This window comes from Ochotona curzoniae, unplaced genomic scaffold (assembly GCF_017591425.1).
Source record: "Ochotona curzoniae isolate NIBS_2020 unplaced genomic scaffold, NIBS_Ocur_1.0 contig_883, whole genome shotgun sequence".
In the NCBI taxonomy this organism is placed as follows: Eukaryota; Metazoa; Chordata; class Mammalia; order Lagomorpha; family Ochotonidae; genus Ochotona; species Ochotona curzoniae.
The window spans coordinates 4,459,351-4,480,084 of record NW_024466599.1 but is presented as its reverse complement, the minus strand read 5'-3'; the positions used below and the strand labels follow the sequence as shown (position 1 = coordinate 4,480,084).

Sequence of the window (20,734 nt, the reverse complement as noted above, 5' to 3'; positions counted from 1 at the left end):
TATAAACAGTGATAATCATCTTCAATTCTGCTAGTTAGCATTCTATAACACCATCTTTAAATCATTTTTATCATTTTCAATCTTGTCACAGTAATGAGATGTTCTCACTCATACAGAAACAAAGAAACAAAAATATAGGGAAATTGATCTTTACAGGAACACCAGCCTTGTTGCAAAAGCTGAAAAATATATAAGGATAGCAACATATTCTGGGACGCACAAACCAAGTGTGAGGGAATGGGCAGATGAAGCAGAAAAACAAGTGGCCAAGTGTTATAGAAAAAAAGTGTTGATGGAGAACACAGATAAAGCACATCTGTTACTGTCATCGTTGTGCCCGGGGAAGAGAGGAGGGAAAAACCCTATGAGATAAAGTTTTAAAATGATAGATAGTGCCTGAAATAGATAAACCCAGAAGCGCATCTGGACAGAAGGACTCTGCTCTTTTACTCAGCTCGGTAAGACAGCTGTGTCACACGGGACACTCAAGCAGTCTGCAAGGGGACCGAGGTAGGGCGGCATCCCACCCTAGTTAGCGTTTAAATATGGCAGACAGTGGACTTCGATTTTTTTTTTTTTTAGTTTCCTACATGATGAAATTAAATGCTTTTGTGTGATCCAACTGCCTTCTAGCTTGGGGACAGGCTGCTCCAGAGTGGAGGGCATAGAATGCACGTTGTTCTTTAGAGAAATTTTCAAAATGTCCTGCAGAAGTGTGAGAGAGAGAGAGCTGCAGGTCATGGGAGAGGCCGTTGATCTGATGGAGGAGAAACGGAAGAACGGAGGACACGATGTGGTCGTGTCGAATGCCTTGGAAAGAGATAAGAGGATGATTGACTGTGGAGCGTTTGAGTACAGAACAGAATCTAAATGTCATGAAATGTATGGAAACAAATGAAAGGAACATTGGGCTTGGCTGTGTGGCGGAGGGGAAGTGGAGAGGCAGAGAAAGTCTGACTGTAGTCGAAGGGCGCCGTCGTGCCAAGAACGTGCAAATAAAAATAGAGCAGGAGCGTTGGAATACTGCCTGGCAAGTTTTAACAAAAAGAGCGCAAATAGTAAAGAGAGGCAAACGCTAGGTAAAGATTAGAATCCACAGTGAAGAGCTGTCAGGCAGCAAATGTGAGGAATCCGTGCAGATGGAAGTGCGGGAGATTCAGGCGACTAATTACCTTTCTCAGCTAACAGTAAATCAAGTAAATGATAGCAAGTGGAAACGAGGGAAGACAGACAATAACTAAGAATCACAAAAGGGCTTCATATGGATTAGGTGTGTTAGAACAAAAAGAATAGAAAAAGTAGCAGTTGGATTTATTCAGGCACTTGCAGATTGCAATGTCCTCAGAATGAGAGGTCAGCTGCCGTGGCAGGCTCTGCCGTGGCAGGCTCTGCCGTGGCAGGCTCTGCCGTGGCAGGCTCTGCCGTGGCAGGCTCTGCCGTGGCAGGCTCTGCCGTGGCAGGCTCTGCCGTGGCAGGCTCTGCCGTGGCCCTCCCTCCTGTTGCGGTGGAGAGATCTAGCACTTGTTAGGGAAGCAATGTCCCCCAGCAGACTGCAAATGTGACACCATTTTAGCCAAAGAAATATAATGGTAGGTTCTAGAAAAGCTTTTAGCTTCTGGATCAGGACCCACCTTTGTTGCTTGCCATGTATGATGATGAGACTCCTGGGAAGGGGCAGCCCTCTTGTCACCACGAGGACTATTGACCTGCACGCTTGGGATGGGCCAGGGAAAGGTAGGGTGGGGCTTCAGTTGGAGCCACTTCTGGGAATGAGAAACACAGCCCTTACCCAAGCCTCCACTGCTGTTGTGTCCATATTGCAGTTGAATGATAACCGACAGAGGAATCAAATCACAAATTCTCTACAATCTGGAAATAACCAACTCAAGAACACCAGCTGTACAGAACTCTTAGAAGACGGTTCTCATGAGGACTTCTGATTAGATGGTTAAGGATGTACATGACTGTCTAATGCAGCCACGGAGGAAAGTGAGGCAGCAGGCGAGTCACTGCTTAGGACACCGGCACCCCACACCATAGTGCTTTGTTGGGTCCTCTGCTTCCACACCAGCTCACTAAGGTGTGTGTGTGTCAGGGCGGGCAGCAGCTCAAATGCTCTACTTGGGGTCCCTATCACCCACATGGGAAGTGTAGATTGAGGTTTCTGAGTTTGGTCTGGACCCACTATGCTGTGGCCTTTGAGGCATCTGGGGAGAGAAGCAGCAGGTGAAGTTTCTTTTCCTGCTTTTCTAATAGAACGGGAATAGCAGTTTAATGCACTCAATACTCTCACTTAAGTTATCGAAGCATGAAGGGCACAGAAGAACTGGTAGCTGTGTAAATTATTTTCCCAGCCAGAAATATAAGCAAGGGGAAAGGCAGGTAGGCAGCTAGTCCCAAGGGGATCTGCCACCCCAGATGGACTTGAACTTGAGTGTTCATGGCACTGAATTTAGGAGACAACATCTGGGCTGATCTCAGAGGGGCAGTGTGATGGTAAATGCCTTTCCTATAAACTTGGGAGTCTTGCAGGAACATACAATGAAGAGTGTAAAGTATTAAGCAAAAGCAGACCCTTCCCCACAAATCCCACCTTTATGTAAACAAGGAGAAAGCAGGCATTCATCGCAATAAACTGGGAACCAAGCTGGGCCTAGTGTGTGTTCCCCATCTGGTCCTTCTAGATTGTCGTACAATATTCAATATAAAAGCTTAAGTCCTACATACCAGAGAGAGGCACTTGGTATAAACTAATGCTGATTCTGTAGGGAGGAGTCTCGGTTCTCCCCAGTGCCCCAAACATTCACCTCAATAAAACCCCAAAAGGAAAGGCAGTAAAAATACCCAAGGAAACAGAACACTGGGTAAGAGAGGCAGGAGAAACGGCCCTCACCAGGACAGGACTCCAAGGCCAAGACCAGTGGCATTGTTTTGCCACTTAAAATGAGCTCATTCTGGAACATAGAAGAACAGACACACAAACTATTCGTCAGGAGCAACATGTGTTTAACCCCCTGGGAGGCACAGCTGCTCCATCCCAGGGCAGAGCTGGCTCTGAGGAACAACAAGCAGTCCCAGGGAAGTCAGGTTCTGCTGGGAACTGCTGTCCTCCCTCCCTCGGCAGTGCTCCCTAGGCTGGGAACTGCTGTCTGCTCTGCGCTGGGCAGTGCTCCCTGGGCTGGGAACTGCTGTCCTCCCTGCGCTGGGCAGTGCTCCCTGGGCTGGGAACTGCTGTCCGCTCTGTGCTGGGCAGTGCTCCCTGGGCTGGGAACTGCTGTCCGCTCTGTGCTGGGCAGTGCTCCCTGTGCTGGGAACTGCTGTCCGCTCTGTGCTGGGCAGTGCTCCCTGTGCTGGGAATTGCTGTCTGCCCTGTGCTGGGCAGTGCTCCCTGTGCTGGGAACTGCTGTCCGCTCTGTGCTGGGCAGTGCTCCCTGTGCTGGAAACTGCTGTCTGCCCTCACTGGGCAGTGCTCCCTGTGCTGGGAACTGCTGTCTGCTCTGCGCTGGGCAGTGCTCCCTGGGCTGGGAACTGCTGTCCTCCCTGCGCTGGGCAGTGCTCCCTGTGCTGGGAACTGCTGTCCGCTCTGTGCTGGGCAGTGCTCCCTGTGCTGGGAACTGCTGTCCGCTCTGTGCTGGGCAGTGCTCCCTGGGCTGGGAACTGCTGTCCGCCCTCACTGGGCAGTGCTCCCTGGGCAGTTTCCTTTCTTCTTGTAAAGATAAAACACCCTGCTCATCTTTCCCTAAGTAGCTTTTTAGGTGTTTGTGTGGTAAAGACAATTCTCATACGGTATTTAAAAGTGTGTATCTTGCTTATGAGGGAACTGATAGGGAGTGGATAGTCTAAACACGATCCCTGTTGTTGTATTGGTTATTTTATGGATGCAATGCTCCCACAAAACCCAGTGGGTGGAGGCAGCGCTTTCTTCCTCACATCTTCAGTTGTATTTGGTTTCCCCATTGTTCCTGTTACACCGCAGACACCTGCAAAGTGCCATGGCGGTGCAGCAGGGGAGCTGCAAAGGTCCTACTGTGAGGAGTCGGAGTATGGCGCAGTCTTGCTACTTACTCGGCTGAGATGAGCATGCTGTAGTGTATAAAAGATAACACTTTTTTTTTTTTAAATCTGTAAGGCAGAAAGAGGGAAATAGACAAAGGCAGACCTTTCACCCACTGACTTACTCCCCAGATGCCCACAAGAGCGGTGGTGGGCCCAAGGCTAGACCGGAAGCCCCGAGCGCCATCCAGGTCTTCCCCAGAAGTGGCTTGATCTGACATGACGTGAATGTTGATGGGAAACTGAGTCAGAAGCAGAACGGGACTCCGATCTGGAACGTGGTGACCAAGCAGCAGAGTCATCACTGAGTTCAATTGCCCTCCCTAGCTGAGTGCACTCTTAACGGATGCAAACAAGCGAGGTGTGAGCGAGGACAAGAGGAAACTTGTAGGGACAATAAGAAGAAAATCAGCTGTGACCATTGTCAGAACCTGTGAAGAGGAGGGTCTGTCGGTCGTGTTCTGAAGCTGTTCAGGCTGTCAGCGTGAATCACGTGGTCTTTGGCATTGTTCACTCGCGGCCTCTCACTTCCCTGACCTCAGTGAAAGGGCCAGTCCTGTCCTACGCCTGGCTAACGTCCCCAAGTGACCCTCCCTCCTGTGATTCTGCATCCTTGTCTGGCTTCGTGTTCTTGTAGCATCTTTTGGTTAGCCATTCCCCTGCATCGCAAGAGTCTAGTAGTCCTCACTGACTCCAAGAAGTGATTGTGCCCAGTGCGATAACTCAGGATGTATCTTTCCAAATAAATAAATACCTAGAATAGTTTGAAAAGAGAAATAAATTGTCCTTGAATTCAATATTTCCTGTCATCTACCGTAATCCATATTTTCTGTTTCAAACCTGTGCCAACTCAATCTACTAAAACCCATGTCTTAGTACTAAGTAAGTACTATATGTTAGTACTGAGATACATGTAGGTACTTTGTAAACTTATTTATTCTTCATAACAGACTTCAACTATAGACACTACAAAAAAAAGAATAAGAAGAATGGGACCAAGAAAAAAACACTATCTAAAGGTTGGACAGTGTGTGTCAAAGCATAAAATGAGGGCCCAATGCAGTAGCCTAGCGGCTACAGTCCTCACCTTGAACATACCAGGATCCCAAATGGGCTCTGGTTCTAATCCCGGCACCACTACTTCCCATCCAGCTCCATGCTTGTGTCCTGGGAAAGCAGTCGAGGACAGCCAAAGACTTGGGACCCACTTGGAAGACTCGGAAGAGGCTCCGGGCTCCTGGCTTTGGATTGGCTCAGCTCCGGCGGTTGCTTACTAGAAGATCTTCCTCTCTGTCTGTCCTCCTTTCTATATATATGACTTTGCAATAAAAATAAATACATCTCTAAGAAAGCAGGAAGTGAGCTATGGAAAATTACCCCCCCCCAATTTTTATTTTCAAGTCTTATTCATGCTGTTTGTGCGTGCATAAATCATGTTCCATTGGTGCTTGCCCGTGATTTGAACATTCTGAAAGCCAGTTCTGTGTGCTTTTTTCACCCTGTTTGGGCTCTTCCTAATCCTTTCTCCCCCTTGATCTCGACAACTCCCTGCGCAGCCTTGGGTTCCCTGTGCCTTCTCGCTCCTCGTGCGGAGAAGCCGCGCAACGTTGCTTGGTCTCTGAGCTCACATGACTGGATCTCGTCTGATGAAAACCTTGATCTGATACCAGGGAGGTCAGTCAGTTAAGTTTGCAGGGACTGACTTGAAATGAAATCTGATATAAACAATAGGAAAGGAACTTCTTTAAAAATGTGGGAACTGAATTGTAGGAAGGTGTAATTGACATGCTAGGTTGAGACTCTAAGTGGGGGCAAACAGGGAGGGGAGAGTGGACCCTGTGTGAAAAATGTGAGATAGTTCACTCTCCAAATGGTCACAATGCCCAGAGCTGAGCTGAGCCGTAGCTGGGAGCCAGAGGCTTCCTCCCAGTTTCCCACTGGGCGTAGGGGTCCATGGACTCAGATCATGCTGTGCTGCTATCCCAAGCCAGAGAGATGGAAGAGAAGTGGAGCATCGGGCACACACCAGTGCCCAAAGGGGGTGCAGGTTTTAGCAGTGAAGGATTAGTGTGCAAGCACTGCATTTTTAGTGCAAGGATAAAGTTAAGTAACAGATTCCTTCTACTGAATCTCAAAGTCAGTTTCTTCGGAGCTGTTGCTAGAACAGTGAGGGAGCAGGCAGGAGAGAAGAGAAGCAAGCAAATGATGTCTAGGTCCAACTCAATTTTGTCTGCATCAAGAGAGTGCAGACCTGCAGGTAAGTTTATCGTTCTTGCACTGCAAGGGCGTGGCAACTGGCCTGTGAGAATCCAACAACAGCTTCAGTAGGAGGCCATGGCAGAGTGGCACGGAAGTGGGGCCTCGCCTGTCTGTGGTTGTGAGAAGAGGCTGCTGTGTTGGTGTCAAACCACACCTTTCTCTAGTTTCACAGTAATGTTGAGCTCACACTCTGCTAGGCGTGTGCTTGTTCCTGTCTGACTCCATAAAATCAGAAGGATTTAGCCTTGGGTAGAACTGAGTTCTTTTCACAGACATATTTCTTTCTTACCTCTGTGAAGGATTTCACAGTAAAAGCGTCTGAGCTGTGGAAGTTCTCGGCTGTGAATTCGACCTCAGCTACAATTTGAATATAGGTTTTCAAAACCAGAGCACTATCTCATCTTAGAATTGATGTTTATTTCCTCTGTGTTGTCAAATTTATTGTCACTAAGTTACTCACAGTATTCACGATATTTTTCCCCGTCTGGAGTGTCTGTAGTGATGTCTCCTGAACCCCGGTCTTGGTGTTTTGCGCGTTCATTATCCTAATAGTGGCCTGGCGAGAGGCTTGTCTGTTGATATTTTCACCAAGCAACTTTTACTGATTTTCTTGGTTTTCCATTTTCATTTTTATTGAAATGTGACTTAACAAATATTTTCTTACCATAGAGATCATACTTTTTTTCTTTTTCTAATGTAAGGGTTAATGATACAACATTTACACCTTGGTGTAGTTACAAGTTGCACTTTGGAAATTCTAACATGTTTTATTTTTTATTTGTCAATTAAAATATTTCCTCATTTATCATATTTTCTTTTTTGACCCAATGAGGATGATGAATCCATAATGCAGTTGAGCGGTATTTTGGAGTCTTCTGGATGTTGCTGTCTCATTAAATTCCATGATGTTCAGATCACTTCCGTTGTGTAAATTCAACTTGATTCAATTTTAAGACTCACCACAAGATTTATTTTTGAGTGTTCCATGCACACTACAAGAGTTTGTAACACACTTTTGTTCTTTGTATATGAATTAGGCCAAGTGAGCTAATTTTCTTGTTAGTCTTCTGCATGCTTACTGGTTGTTTTTAAATCGTCCTGTGTGTTAATGAGAAGAGAGTGTTGAAATACCAGCTGGCATTTTTCTCCTTCCAGTTCTGGAAGTTTGGCTTTGCGTGCAGTGGAGGATCTTTTGCCTACCTGCACATCTGGAATTCTTAGTCTCTTTGTGATTGTAATACAACCCTCTGTGTCGACGGCAATCTTTCTCCTTTGGAGCTGCAGCTTTGATGTCTACACAGCCGTTCTTGGGACTTGTGCTGGCTTGGCATGTGTGGTGGCCCTTTAGGACCCTGCCCACCGACCGCCTCTTCCTTCTCCCTCCTTTTTAGTCCCCTTTCTCGTTCCTTTAGTTTGTGTATTTTGTCTTCTGTTTTTCATGTTTACAATTTCTTTTCCTCTTTCACACCGTGTGTGAGCTCATCCACTGAGTTTCAAAATATTAATTATTACAGTTTAAAATTTTTTTAGTTACAAAACAAATTTCATGTATTTAATATGTTTTCAAGATACTAATGAAACAACCTCTTACTCTCCCTTCCTGTCACCTCCCTTTTTCTTTTTTTTCCTTTCCTTTTAGTTATTTTTAATGACATATTTTCCATTTTCTTTATAATCATAAGCTCAACTCTGTTAAATACAGAAAAAAAAACAACTATTCCTTAAAAGTACGGGTGTGGCTATAAACAAAAATCATGTCACAAAATGTCAATTTTGCTAATAAATACTACATTTTTATATTCTGCATATTCGTTAAAATCATGAGAACAGTTGATATACTTGTCTTTTGGAGGCTGACTTATTTCACTAAGTGTTGTGATTCCCACTTACATCCATTTTGTTGTGATTTTCAGGATTTAATTACTTTTTTGTGACTGGGTATTCTTCCGTTGTGTGTTTATACCATAATTTTTAATCTGGTCTTCAGTTCCTACCTTCTGACTGTGAGCTGAGCTGCTATGGGCATAAAGTGTAAATAATTCTTTAATTTTCTGATTTCACGTTCTTTGGGCAGATTTCCGGGGCTGGAATCTCTTGATCCGAGGTCTGTCCTCAGAGTTCTGAGGAAGGTCCCTGCTGTCTTCCATAATGTCTGTGCCAGCCTGCGTTCCTACAGCAATGTGTTAGGATGCCTTATTCCCCACACGCTCAACATGATTTGTCGGTTTGTGAGTTTCAGGAGGTTGCCATCCAATTGGGATGCAGTGAATTCTCCTGGTGGTTTTGACCTCATTTATCTGATGACTGGGGATCCTGAGCACCTTTTCTCGTGTCTGTTGGCCATTTTCATTTCATCCTTTTAAAAATACCTGACTTTGAAATGTCTGTTTTTAGTTTTATATATCAACGAGAGCTTCTCTGGGTATAACATTATGGTTTGGCAGATTAAATTTTTTTTTTCTTTTAGTACCGGGCCTGTGTTTTTCCAATATTTCCGTGCCTGTGCAGTTTCTGGGGAGAAAGCAGCGATCTAACTGGGAGTCCTGCGAAGGTAGCCCGGTGTTTTTCAATCTTTTCTTCTTATGTTTCGCCTTTACCATGGAGATCTTCTCTGGTCTTATGTCAATCAGTCCTCTGCTATTGTTCACCCTAAGTGCCTTCTAACCTGTTCTCTCCTTCCTCAGACATGCATGTTTGCTTATTGGAGAGTATGCCACAAATCTTGACACTATCTGGTTTTCCAAACCTTTGTGTGTGTGTATGTGTGTGACTGAGATGTTTCCTGTAGCTCAGATATTCCGTCTACTGCCTCACCATGTCTGTTGCTAAGGCTTTCCACTGCATTATTTCCACATTGGATCTTTCACTTCCAATATTTCACTTTTATTTCCTGTCATGATTTCTACCTTCTGGTAGAATTTTTCATTGATGCCATAAAGTGTTTTTTATTTTTTTGTTAGAAAGACAGACTTACAGAGAGGAGAGACAGAAAGAGAAAGAACTTCCATTCCCCAAGTGGCCCCAGTGGTTGGAGCTGAGCTGATTCAAAGCCAGGAGCCAGGAGCCAGGAGCCAGGAGCTTCTGGGTCTCCCATGCTGGTGCAGGGTCCCAAGGCTTTGGGCCGTCCTCCACCGCCTTCCCAGGCCTCAAGCTCAGAGCTGGAAGAGAAGTAGAGCAGCCAGTATGCAACGGTGCCCATTTTGGATCCTGGTGCAAGCAAGGCGAGGATTTAGCCACTAGGCTATCATGTGGGCCCAGTTATGTTTTTTACTGAAAATATTTTTCATGTGGTTGATTTTGTTCTTTTTCTTATTTTTTCTTTTAAAGATTTATTTATTTTCATTGGAAAGTCAGATATAGAGCGAGAAGGGAAGACGGAGAGGAAGATCTTCTGTTGGCTGATTCACTTCCTAAATGGCTGCAGTGGAAAGAGCTGAGCCAGTTTGAAGTCAGGAACCAGGAGCTCTTGCGGGTCTCCCACGCAGGTGCAGAGTCACAAGCCTCTAAGCTGGCCTTGACTGTTTTCGAAGGCTACAAGCAGGGAGCTGGATGGGAAGAGGGGCTGCTGGGACATGAACTGGCACCCATAGGTGAACCTGGCACTTGTAAGGTGAGGACTTCAGCCGCTAGGCTACCATGCTGGGCCCTTTGTTTCCTGTTTCTTTGCTAGTCCTGTTTTACTTTTGTTTGCTTCAGTCAAGTTCATATCTGCTTTTTATTAAGGATCTGTTTTTATTTGAAAGTCGTATTTTAGAGATTGAGCGAGAGACAGGGAGTGGGGTCTTCTACCTGCTGGCTCATTCGTCAGCTGGCTGTAATGGCCAGAGCTGAGCCCATGTGAAGCCAGGAGCCAGGCTGCAGGGTTCCACGCACTTGGGCCAGCCTCTGATGTTTTTTAAGGCCTAAGGAGGGAATTGGATGGGAAGTGGGGCAGTCAGGACTAGAACTTGTTTCCATATGGGATGCCAGTGATGCAGTTGGAAAATTAGCCTGCAGCCCCTATATCTACTTCTAAATTTTATTCATTTAAAAAAAGATTTATTAATTGAAAGGGACATATATAAAGGGATATATATATATAGAGAGAGAGAGAGAGGGAGAAAGAGATGGAGAGAGAGAGAGTTGTGTGCTAGGGCCTTCTTTTGCTGCTTTCTCAGTCATGTAAGCAGGTGCTAACTGGAAGTGGAACAGTCAGAGCCGGACTGGTGCCCATACAGGATGCCCTCATTACAGGCGTTGTTGAACCCAGTGTGCCACAACAGCGGCCTGATGCCTGCTTGGTGAATCATTTTTATGATGGCTGCTTTGAAATCTTAGATAATTCGGATTTATGTATCATGTTGTTGGAATCTATTGACTTTCTGCTCGCTCTCTTTGAGGTCTTCCTGTTTCTCAGTATGATGGAGTCTGCACATATTGTATTCTGGATCCTCTTAATATTTTTCCTTTTTTCTGAGTCCCTTTTAACATACTGCTCCAGGGGAAGTGAGGACGGTGACACCTTCCTGTTAGGCAGGCTTGGAGACGGCCCCAACTCAGTCTCGAGTGGCCCAGGAGTGGAGGAGGGGCTTACCGTTTGTGGGTGTGAGTGGACTCTTCCAACTCTTCACTAGATCTTTTCTGAGGATATCCAGGAAGACTGGTCCAAATGCCTCCCTACTACTGCCTGTGTGCGCACCTCTGACCCCACCGTCAAGTGGCTTCTCCACCACGGGGCATTGCTAGCATTCTTGAGGTCTAGACCCCTCTGTTGAGGCTGAGAGCATCTGGTTACTGTGAGGCAGGATGGACAGCCAGGCGCTCCCATCTGTTTGCTGATTCCGAGGGTTATTGTCGCCCTGCAGGAGGATGTCCCCACTCTACTTTTCAAGACATCCATAGCTAGAACGTGATAAGTTTGCTCACAGTCAGCAAGGGGGAACTAAAAGCTGCTGGGGTGTGTGTGTGTGTGTGTGTGTGTGTGTGTGTGTGTGTTGGGGGATATTCTAGGCCTGTGGTCATCTCCATGGTGTTGGCTGGAATACAGCAGGCATGTTTAATAGATTGTTGTGTTTCTTTGTTGCCTCTGTCCTAGATCTCCAGCTACACAGAGCAGGTTGTCAGGGGCCTCTGGGCCTCTGCAGCCACGGTCTTAGCTCTGATGCGAAGTGAGAGCCCAGGGGTCCTGAGGATCTGGTCTTCTGTTTTCACCTGTTCTGCCCTCTTACATTTGCTCTACATATACTGTTCAGAGCTTTTTTCATTGTGCTTAGGGGAGGAGTTGGGAAAACTGTCCTTCCTACCTTTCCTGAAACAGATGTCCCTCTGACTTCATTTCTGATATTTTAATTAATTAGCTGATTTTTAACGATACGGCTCCACAGGCTCAGGATTTCCCTGAGACAGAAAGGCTACTACCCCGTCCACACAGTGTTCCCCCATTGTATACAGCAATGTAATCCTTCAGTAACAGTCACAAGGCCACGATTCTGCTGGTTAAGTGTGTTCTGACGGTGTAGGTGCAGACCAAGCTAGAGGGCAGTGAGCAGTCACTAATGTGGGGCTAGTTGGAGAAGTTTCAGCTCTTGACTTCTATTTCCCCATGAATGACAAAGTCAACTCTTTCAAACTCTTCCCAAACATGCCTGGGTTTCAACAATGTGATTGCAAACAACACATCTGTCTGTGGGCGTCTATAATTGTTCCTCTTGCTGAGTCGTCTTGTTCTTTTAAGTCTCTGTAGGTGCTGGCTTGGGTTCCATCTCTTTCACTGGTTCCTCACCACAGAAATTTGAAGGCTGCGGACCAGGCACTTCATGAGCATCTCAATCACCCCCTGCCCGGGCTCCTGCTCACCCTAAATCCCCACTCTCCGCTTGTGCATCACCTCTCGTGTATGCTGGGCTGCTTTTGCAGTTGCCATCTCTGCAGAGCCTATGAATAACATCTGTCTCCAAGTGCACCGCTGTCCTTGTATTGGATGCAGTGACCTACTCAGGAATTGGAAGTGTGTGGGGGCTGTGTGGGAATAAAGCACCCAGCACAAGCACCTAGCACAGGCACGGGCTGAGCTTCCCTCTGCTCACAGGTCGCAGCACCAGGGCTGTCTCTGGTTGCTCCTTCTTGTGGGGCCCACGCATCTCCAAGCTGCCCAGCCCCCTCTCTGCTTCCCTTCAGTTTCTCCCCCCGTATTCCGCAGAGCACAAGGCTCTGTTGCTCACCACCATCGCTTCGGCTGTGTCTTGGAGAGCAGTTCGGGCTCCTCCTGTCTGGCAGAGGCATTGCTGCTTTGAGAGCACTGCTTGGCCATCCCTGGGCCCCAGGGGCACTTCATGGGGCACCAGCGGCAGGTCCTGCAGTAACCGGGTGTGGGAGCCCAGGTCTTTGCGTAATGTAGACGCCGGCTCCTTGACAGTTGCCATATGCCTCAAGAACACATTTTCTAGCTTGCCATTTGTCTTAAATGTTTGTTGTTTCACTGTTGTATAAATATATTTATATACATAAAATCTGTATTTGAAGTTGAATATATGTTTTTTCTTTAAATGTATTTTTTATTATTCAGGTGTGTTTATACTTTTAAAGGGTATAAAAAAACTGTAGTGAATTCTTCCTGTTTCATTATTTTTACTTCTAAATCCGCGATCCCGTTGGAAAAATTGTGAAGAAGAGAGATAGAACCCTGATTTCCCCTTCCACGTGTCAGAATCCCGCAACATCGTTTCCTGAAAAATTGTTCTCTGTTGATCTGCAGGGCCCCCTTTGTCACATGTTGGGACAACACCCAGACTCAAGTTCAATGCTAAATGCATACCTGAAACTCAGTTCTTTACAGATCTCTGTCCTTTATAAAATGGCCAGGATTCCTTCATAAACCATGCTTTGTGCCACCTCTCTCTCTTTTAAAGATGTATGTATTTAATTTAAAGCCAGAGTTACAGAGGAAGCAAGAGGGAGAAAGCCAGGGGGCCAGAGGGACAGACAGAGGTCACCGCTGCCGCTTTCTCCCCCAGATGGCCACCAAAAGTAAGATTTCTCACTTCTCACCACTGTTGCTGGGGCCGGAGCTGGGACAACGCTGCGCTCCAATGAGGTCGCTTTCCCATGGAAGCAAAGCTGTGGGCGCTGCCACACCACTGTCTTTTCCTTCTCTGCTGTCCTCTCTGGCCCTTCTGTAGCCCTGCAAGCAGAAGGAGCTGCAGTTGGGTGTGATGGCTAACACAGCAGGAGGTAACGAGTGGAGTGTGCTGAGTTGGCACCGATCAGGCTGGAGAGGTGGAGCATGGAGACTGGGTTTCTGGCTCCCTTCACACATTCAGAGCTCTTGCTCTTGGTGAAGGGCTGGGGTGCTGGGAGTGTAGAGATTGGGCCTGGCATGGATGGCAAAGGCACCATGCTGTCCTGTGCCCTTCCTGGAGGCTCGATGGTCCCAGAGCTGAAGCTGAGGGGTAGACTGCTGTCCTGACGCGTGGCTGTTCGGGGCCAGGAGGAAGCCACCGCATGCCGGGGTCGTGTGACCTCAGCAACCTGGGCTTCATCAGGACTTGGGCTGTGAGCGACGCACAGGGCCAAGCGTTTGTGTCGGGCTGAACTGTGCTCCTCCACATCCATGGATGGATGTTCTCACCCTACTTCCTCGGCTCCACCTGCCTCTGGATGTAGAGCAGCCATTGGTACCATGAGTTAGATGAGATTGTGCCACATCGGGTGAGCCTCTCATCCAGGGGCTTTGAGGAGGCTTTGGGGGAAGAATGTCCTGTAGCCTGCAGAAGCTGGACATTGCAGTCCAGAGCGTCCAGCCTGCAGAATGTGAGGCAATGCTGTGCTGGGTAAGTGACTGGCTTTCGGTCCTATGTGGCAGCTACCAAGCAAAACAGCACAGGGAGGGTCTACAGCGCCAGGGCCGAGGAGCAGGTCCCCAATCTGGATCTCCACATTCCTGGGGAAGATGCTAACACACATGCCCATATGGGAACTTTGGCTCCAAAGTCTCAGCTCCCTCCCCAGTCACTCAGGAATATGGCCACAAACGCAGGCCCGTCACCATCCTCTGCTGCAGACCCCCCACGGCTGATGTGGGCAGAGCCTGGTGGCTGGGAGCTTCTGAGTTCTCAGACCACACGTGGCATCTGCTGCTGTTTTCCCTGGGAAGGAACGGCTCTTCCCATCCCAAGTCCTCGCTGATGGATTCTGTAGAGCTTTCTGGATTGTAACAACATGCGTCCATGGGAACTGTCTCATTGGCCTGGCTGTAGGAACACTGCACCTGCAGGGTGGAGGGCAAAAGTGATGCTTCTCCTGGTTGGTGAGTGATGGTAAGGCAGGCAGTGCACACTAGGCCTGGGCAGCTGCTTCCTCAAGCTCCTGATGAGCCAGCCCCTTTCACAGATCCTCACTCATTACAGAGGTGGGGAGATGGGCTCTTTTCTATTTATTAAATTTTGCTGAGTTCATCATAGTTTCATGTTTATTACCCGAAGCATACATCACAAACTTGTGATGTGTCTATCCGTACAGCACATAGTTTCAGAATCAAAGGAACCAGAACACACACACACACACACACACACACACACACGATGGGGTCCCTAAACCCCAGATTTGCTTTCTTGGGTGGAGACCTGCAACAGAGGCGAGTGCCAAGTAGCGACTCCATGGATGTGGTTGGATGCTAGGTGACAGGTCCGCAGCCAGATTTTCAAGCACTTTGTCCCTGGAGCAGACAGACTTAGTGCACTGCAGCAAAGATGGACAGATGTATGGGTGAGGGGCTGCTTCTCCAGGATGAAGGTGGTAGTGAGAAACAATAGTGGGCAAGAGCGGCAGGGCCTGAGCTGTGTTCACAGTTGGATGTTCAGCAAGTTACTAAGCTCTCTCTGTCTGTGAGATGGAGTCAGTGCGGTTGGCCCCTAGGATTGCTGAGCTGAAGAACTGCTCCACAGATAGGGCTAGGGAGACATGCTGAGGTTACTCAAGGGTTGTTACAGCAGGGCCAATAGCATCAGGGGTGGCAACAGCCAGAGGATGGCCAGGGCACCCCTCCCTCTTCCCTGGCTTCCCCAGGGCTCTCTGAACAGGGCACAGTCAGTACAGCTTCTCAGAGATCTGAAGGTGCTAGGAGCATCTTCAGACCCAGCAGGGACTGCACAGTCTGAGCCCATGGGAGGCCTTCCCTGCATGCTGTACCCCCTGCCCTGGGCCTCACAGCAAGAAGCCTGTCTTTCCCAGTGTCCCACTCAGGCTGCCTGGGTTCCTAGCACCTTGCCCTGCTTGCTGCAGCCCCACCTGGAGCCTGCCTGCCTGCCTGGACTTCGCTGGTGCAGCTCCAGTGATCAAGGCTTCCACGCCACAACTCCTCGTTAGCCACATCTGTTTCCTCCTGTGTTACCACAACCACCTTCTCATTGACTTCTCTCATTTACTCTTTTTAAAAGTTGTGTTAGCATATGCACCTCACCCACCATTTGCTAGGAGCCCTTGGAGTAGCCGGATTTGCTTCTTGAGAGAAAATTGAAGCTCACCAGCCTGGTGTTCAAGGCCCTTTGCAGAAGCCCGTGCCTTGCCCCCCGGCTTGCTGTGGTCAGCCACTTGGCTGCTTTGGGTGTCTGGAACCAGACTCTGCCATGTCTGGCCAATCCCAGCAGGTGAAGCTTTCTGAACTTTTCTTCATCAAGCTCCCCCTTACAGACAACTGGGATTACAGCCAGAGCCTGCCTGGGGAGGGCAGCCTTGAACAAGGTGCCCAGCTAAGTTAGATCCTCACATCCTGTGTTCTTGGCAGTGGTCTTTATGGCGGTGGGGGCTGATGTCACTGCTTGGATGCCTCTGAGAACACGAGGCCCATGAGGACTGGCCAAGGCTTGTCCTGTACCCAGCCATGATTCTGGCTGGAACTCAGTGGGGACTCCATAGGGAAGGAGTCTCCTGCTGTGAGAGGACAGCTTCTGGTCGCATGGACAGTGACCCTGGTGGCCTTGCTGATCCTCCACATGAGAAGACAAGGAGAGACACAGTTGTGGTACCCGGAAGGCTTTGTGTCATGAAGAATTCGGGGAATATGCATCACTTCCTGCCAGGGCCCTGCACACAGGCACTCCTCATGTCCATCAAATCTACAAGACGAGAGGAGGGGACAAAGGGAGCAAAGGTGCAATGTGGGAGAATTGCTCTCTTCTGATGTGAGGCTGTTTTCTGTTAAGCAGAAGAGCTGCGGAGGGAGTAAACACAGGGGACACGTGCTGGCTGAATCTGTCCAGCTCCACGCCAGGGTTCATACATCTGAGGTGATGTCAGACACGCTCAGGCTCCTGCGAGACAGCAGTGCCGCTTCCCGGAGGATGTTCACCTGCCATGCTTTGCTCTTGGAAGAGCTGAGCGATGGGGCCCAGTCATGGCTCCTGGACCAAGGCAACAGTGACCTGCATGGTCCTGCAGACACTCTAGCAGGGTCGCTGGGGGGTAGGGTGTGCTCCTATTTGAGACATAGACTGTTGCAAGCCGCATCTGTATGCACTGGCCACATGCTGTGCCTAAAATGGCGCCGGCCGGAGAAGCCACACCTTCGTGCGTGGTGGAAGTCACGTAGCCTTCGCAGTACTGCGCAGGCGCCTAGCGCATGCGCAGTGAGCTGCGGCGTGGCCAGCACGTAAACACTGGGACTGACGAATCCAGTCGCCCAGAACCCTGCGTAATCATGACGCCGACCTATCATCGGCGGAGGCGGGGCCAGACAGCACATAAGAGCAGAAAGCCTGCCGGGATCCGAGCCTCTTTCCTCTTCATGTTGCTGTGCACAATAAATTTTACCGCAGAAGGCTTCACTCGCGTCTGCGTCTTATTGCTGGGCGGTAAGACACGTGGGCGCGACAACTGGTGCCGGAAATCCGGGACTTGGAGGGGGCCTCCCGTTTTGAACGGGACGAAGTCAGAACTGCGGCCAAAAGACAGGTAAGGAGCTCTGAGAAGGAGAACTTTCGGGTGACTAGGAGCATAAATCAGAGGTATAGGAACCACCGCTTCTGGTTATAGACATGGGCGCACGGTTCTCTCTGGTGAAATTTTTGCAGAGGGTTTATGCCCTCCGTAAGGGAGCGGTCAGAGAGAGTGACAAAGCCCTTCAGTCTGCCCAGGATAGTCTCTCAGAAACAGAGCGGGAGAGGAGAACCGGTTTGAAGCAAAAAATAGAGGTGAAATTGAAAGCAGTATCTTCCTCATCAAGTTCGGAGACGTCCGACGCTGAGGAAGGGTACAAGCGGGATAGGCGCTTAGAACGCAAACAACCCGCAGGAATCAGAGGAGGATCAGAAAAGGAGAAGAAAGAGAATGGCGGTGCTACTGCGCCGGCCACGCGCGGCCCATGGCCTCAGGGCTCTGGAGCCATTACACTAATGGCTCCTCCTCCTGTGACGCCATCTGCCCCGCCCATGAGTTATGGTGCCGGCTCTTCCTTCATCGATGCAGCCACGCGCCGGGAACTTCAAAATATGTTCCCCGTCTTAGAAGAAGAAAGGGAAAGAGTTTACAGACAGGTAGATGCAGCATTAGTGCGAGAATTGGCCATGTCTGTAAAGCAATATGGTCTTCATGCCAATTACACTTTGTCCCTGTTAGAACGTATGGGGGGAATGAATATGACTCCCTCTGATTGGCAATTTGTGGTGAAGGCTGTTCTCCCTAATATTGGATCATATCTAAATTGGAAGAGCCTATGGCAAGAGCTTTTGGCTGAGACCGCCCGGGCAAATCAACAGCGCGGCGGTGATGCTTTGACCTGGACTTATAATATGCTTTCCGGACAAGGCCAATACTCTGATGATCAAAATAGATATCCATGGCCAGTGTATACCCAGATCTCTACTGCAGCTATAAAGGCTTGGAAGGCCCTTTCACTTAAAGGGCAAGAGAAACTGGGCATTACACAGGTTAAGCAGGAGCCAGATGAGCCCTTTGCTGATTTTGTGGCACGTGTAATGCAGAAAATGAGTGTCAAATTAGTGACTGGCATCCCTTATAACCCACAAGGTCAGGGGATAATCGAACGTGCTCATCGCTCTATTAAGGAATTGTTGCAAAAGCAAAAAACCACCTGGGAATCGCTTGGCCTCGCCAGTCAGAGCCCTTGGGCCACTCTAGCCCTGGCTCTCTTCACCATCAATTTTTTACAGCTGGATGAGAAAGGCCTCAGTGCTGCAGATCGTCATTCCCTCAACACGGCGCAAGAGCAATCTTGGGTCAAGTGGAAGGATGTTCTGGAGTCCAAATGGAAGGGCCCAGACCCAGTTATTAGGCAGGCTCAAGGAGCCATTTGTGTGTTTCCACAGGACGCCCCAGTTCCGGTTTGGGTTCCAGCTCGATTGACTCGTTCCTGTCCATCACCGCCTTCTGACATTTCCACAACCGCTGGAGTGCTTGCACGAGGATCTGACTTGGGGAAGATTCATGCAACCCCGCAATCAGAAACTCCTCCTACAATCCCACAGGACAATGGTGCCCCGCCCAGTGCAAACACGGCTGATGGTGCAACTAATGGTCTGTATGGTGCTTGTGAGGACCGTGATTGCTGAGCCACGATGAGGAGTTCTGAGTGTTTTTCCACGACCCTTACCGGTCGCCTACTCAGCCCGAGTGTTTCCTTGATTTTTTCTTCTTTGGATTTATCTTTTCTCCCTTATGATGATATTAAGGAGAATGTGAGTAATTTTTTATTCCCCCTACAGGACACGCTTTGCTTTCAAGCATTTCCTGAAAATTTTAGTGTCAAGGTTTATGTGTTATTCCTTTTCAAAATGTTTCAACGGCTGCTAATCTTTCTTGCCAGCTTTCTTCTTATCTTTTAGGAAATTGGACGAGAGAATTTGATACTTTACAGTCGGAGTTGAGAATTGCCATTGTCCAGATTAATTTTACATGGGTGGATCCTGTTGTTGCTGAAACCCTGGCCACTTGGATTTGGAACATCACTTCCCATATTAAGGAATGGGTGGGAGTGGTTGTGCTGATTCTGCTCTTGTGTGCAGGCTGTGCCTTATGCCTTTTTTGCCTGTGTCAAGTGAGAAGCCGCGCTCAGCGAGATCGTGTGGCAATACATCAAGCCCTACTAGCCATGCAGTATGGTGACTCCCCCATGGTATGGTTGAGCATGCTTCAACAGGTTTAGTTAAGAGCATGGACATCATGGCTCCTGCACCTCAGGCCATTATGGCATTGCACTGAGTTCGAGCATGATGCACCTGACTAGCCCTTGCACCTCGCAGGACTTATCCATTGCACGCGAGAGGGTAGTCACTCTTATAACTGCCTTGTCGAGACATTGCTCTTTACAACCACCGCGGTTGTAGCCCATGACAGGTAAGATAGACCCAGACAATTATCGGTCTAAGACAGGGACTACGTCAAGCCACGCAGCCTCCCTATGACGGATCGTGCGCCTTGAGTCTACAACCTAAGACAGGCCCATACCAACTTATTTTTTCTATTGTATAAGAAGGGGAGAGATGTTGCAAGCCACATCTGTATGCACTGGCCACATGCTGTGCCTAAAATGGCGCCAGCCGGAGAAGCCACACCTTCGTGCGTGGTGGAAGTCACGTAGCCTTCGCAGTACTGCGCAGGCGCCTAGCGCTGCGCAGTGAGCTGCGGCGTGGCCAGCACGTAAACACTGGGACTGACGAATCCAGTCGCCCAGAACCCTGCGTAATCATGACGCCGACCTATCATCGGCGGAGGCGGGGCCAGACAGCACATAAGAGCAGAAAGCCTGCCGGGATCCGAGCCTCTTTCCTCTTCATGTTGCTGTGCACAATAAATTTTACCGCAGAAGGCTTCACTCGCGTCTGCGTCTTATTGCTGGGCGGTAAGACACGTGGGCGCGACAATAGACACCTATAGGTGGGGGACCACTGAGAAGGCTTCTCTCTGAGGTGCTGGCCTGGGGTGAGTTAGAAAGCTCCCAACCACGGCCCATTCAGATGATTCTAACACAGGTACACGGCAGCTCTCAGCCAGGAGCCTGTTTTCAATAATGACCTTTGGCCTGTGCAGAAGGCGTCATGTGAGGGAATTTTGCTGATAAAACTTCAGCACGCTGCAGAAGGAAGCTGCTGTCCACTGAGCAACCCCAGAGCCCTGGGGCTGTGGGCCTCAGATGGGAGAGTTCTGAGGGTCCCACTGGTGCCACCTCAGGAAGGTGTCCTCATTGGCTTCACTGTGAAGACAGACCCGGAACATGTGGAGATAAAGTCACTTGCCAAAGGGTACTGAGGAAGGGTGCGACAGAGACAAGATCTGACCCGAGCTTTCTTCCCCAGAGGACAAGCTGACGCGCGCTGCAGGTTTGAGGCGAGGACAAAAGCGCCTTTGGAGTCAGTGCTTTTCAGTTGGGCAGCCAACTGTGCAGCCTAGATGGTTGCATAGAGAAACACAACAAATACCCATAAAGAGATGC

The 20,734-nt window shown here is 48.8% G+C and overlaps 1 long non-coding RNA gene across 1 annotated transcript; it reads left to right on the top strand.

The window, feature by feature from the left end:
- Positions 1–1,455: 1,455 nt before the first annotated feature.
- On the top strand, positions 1,456–20,398 carry LOC121164660. The gene is made up of 3 exons (XR_005885145.1): positions 1,456–3,694; positions 10,793–10,797; positions 20,388–20,398. It is a non-coding gene; the product is annotated as an uncharacterized LOC121164660 (long non-coding RNA).
- Positions 20,399–20,734: the final 336 nt, after the last annotated feature.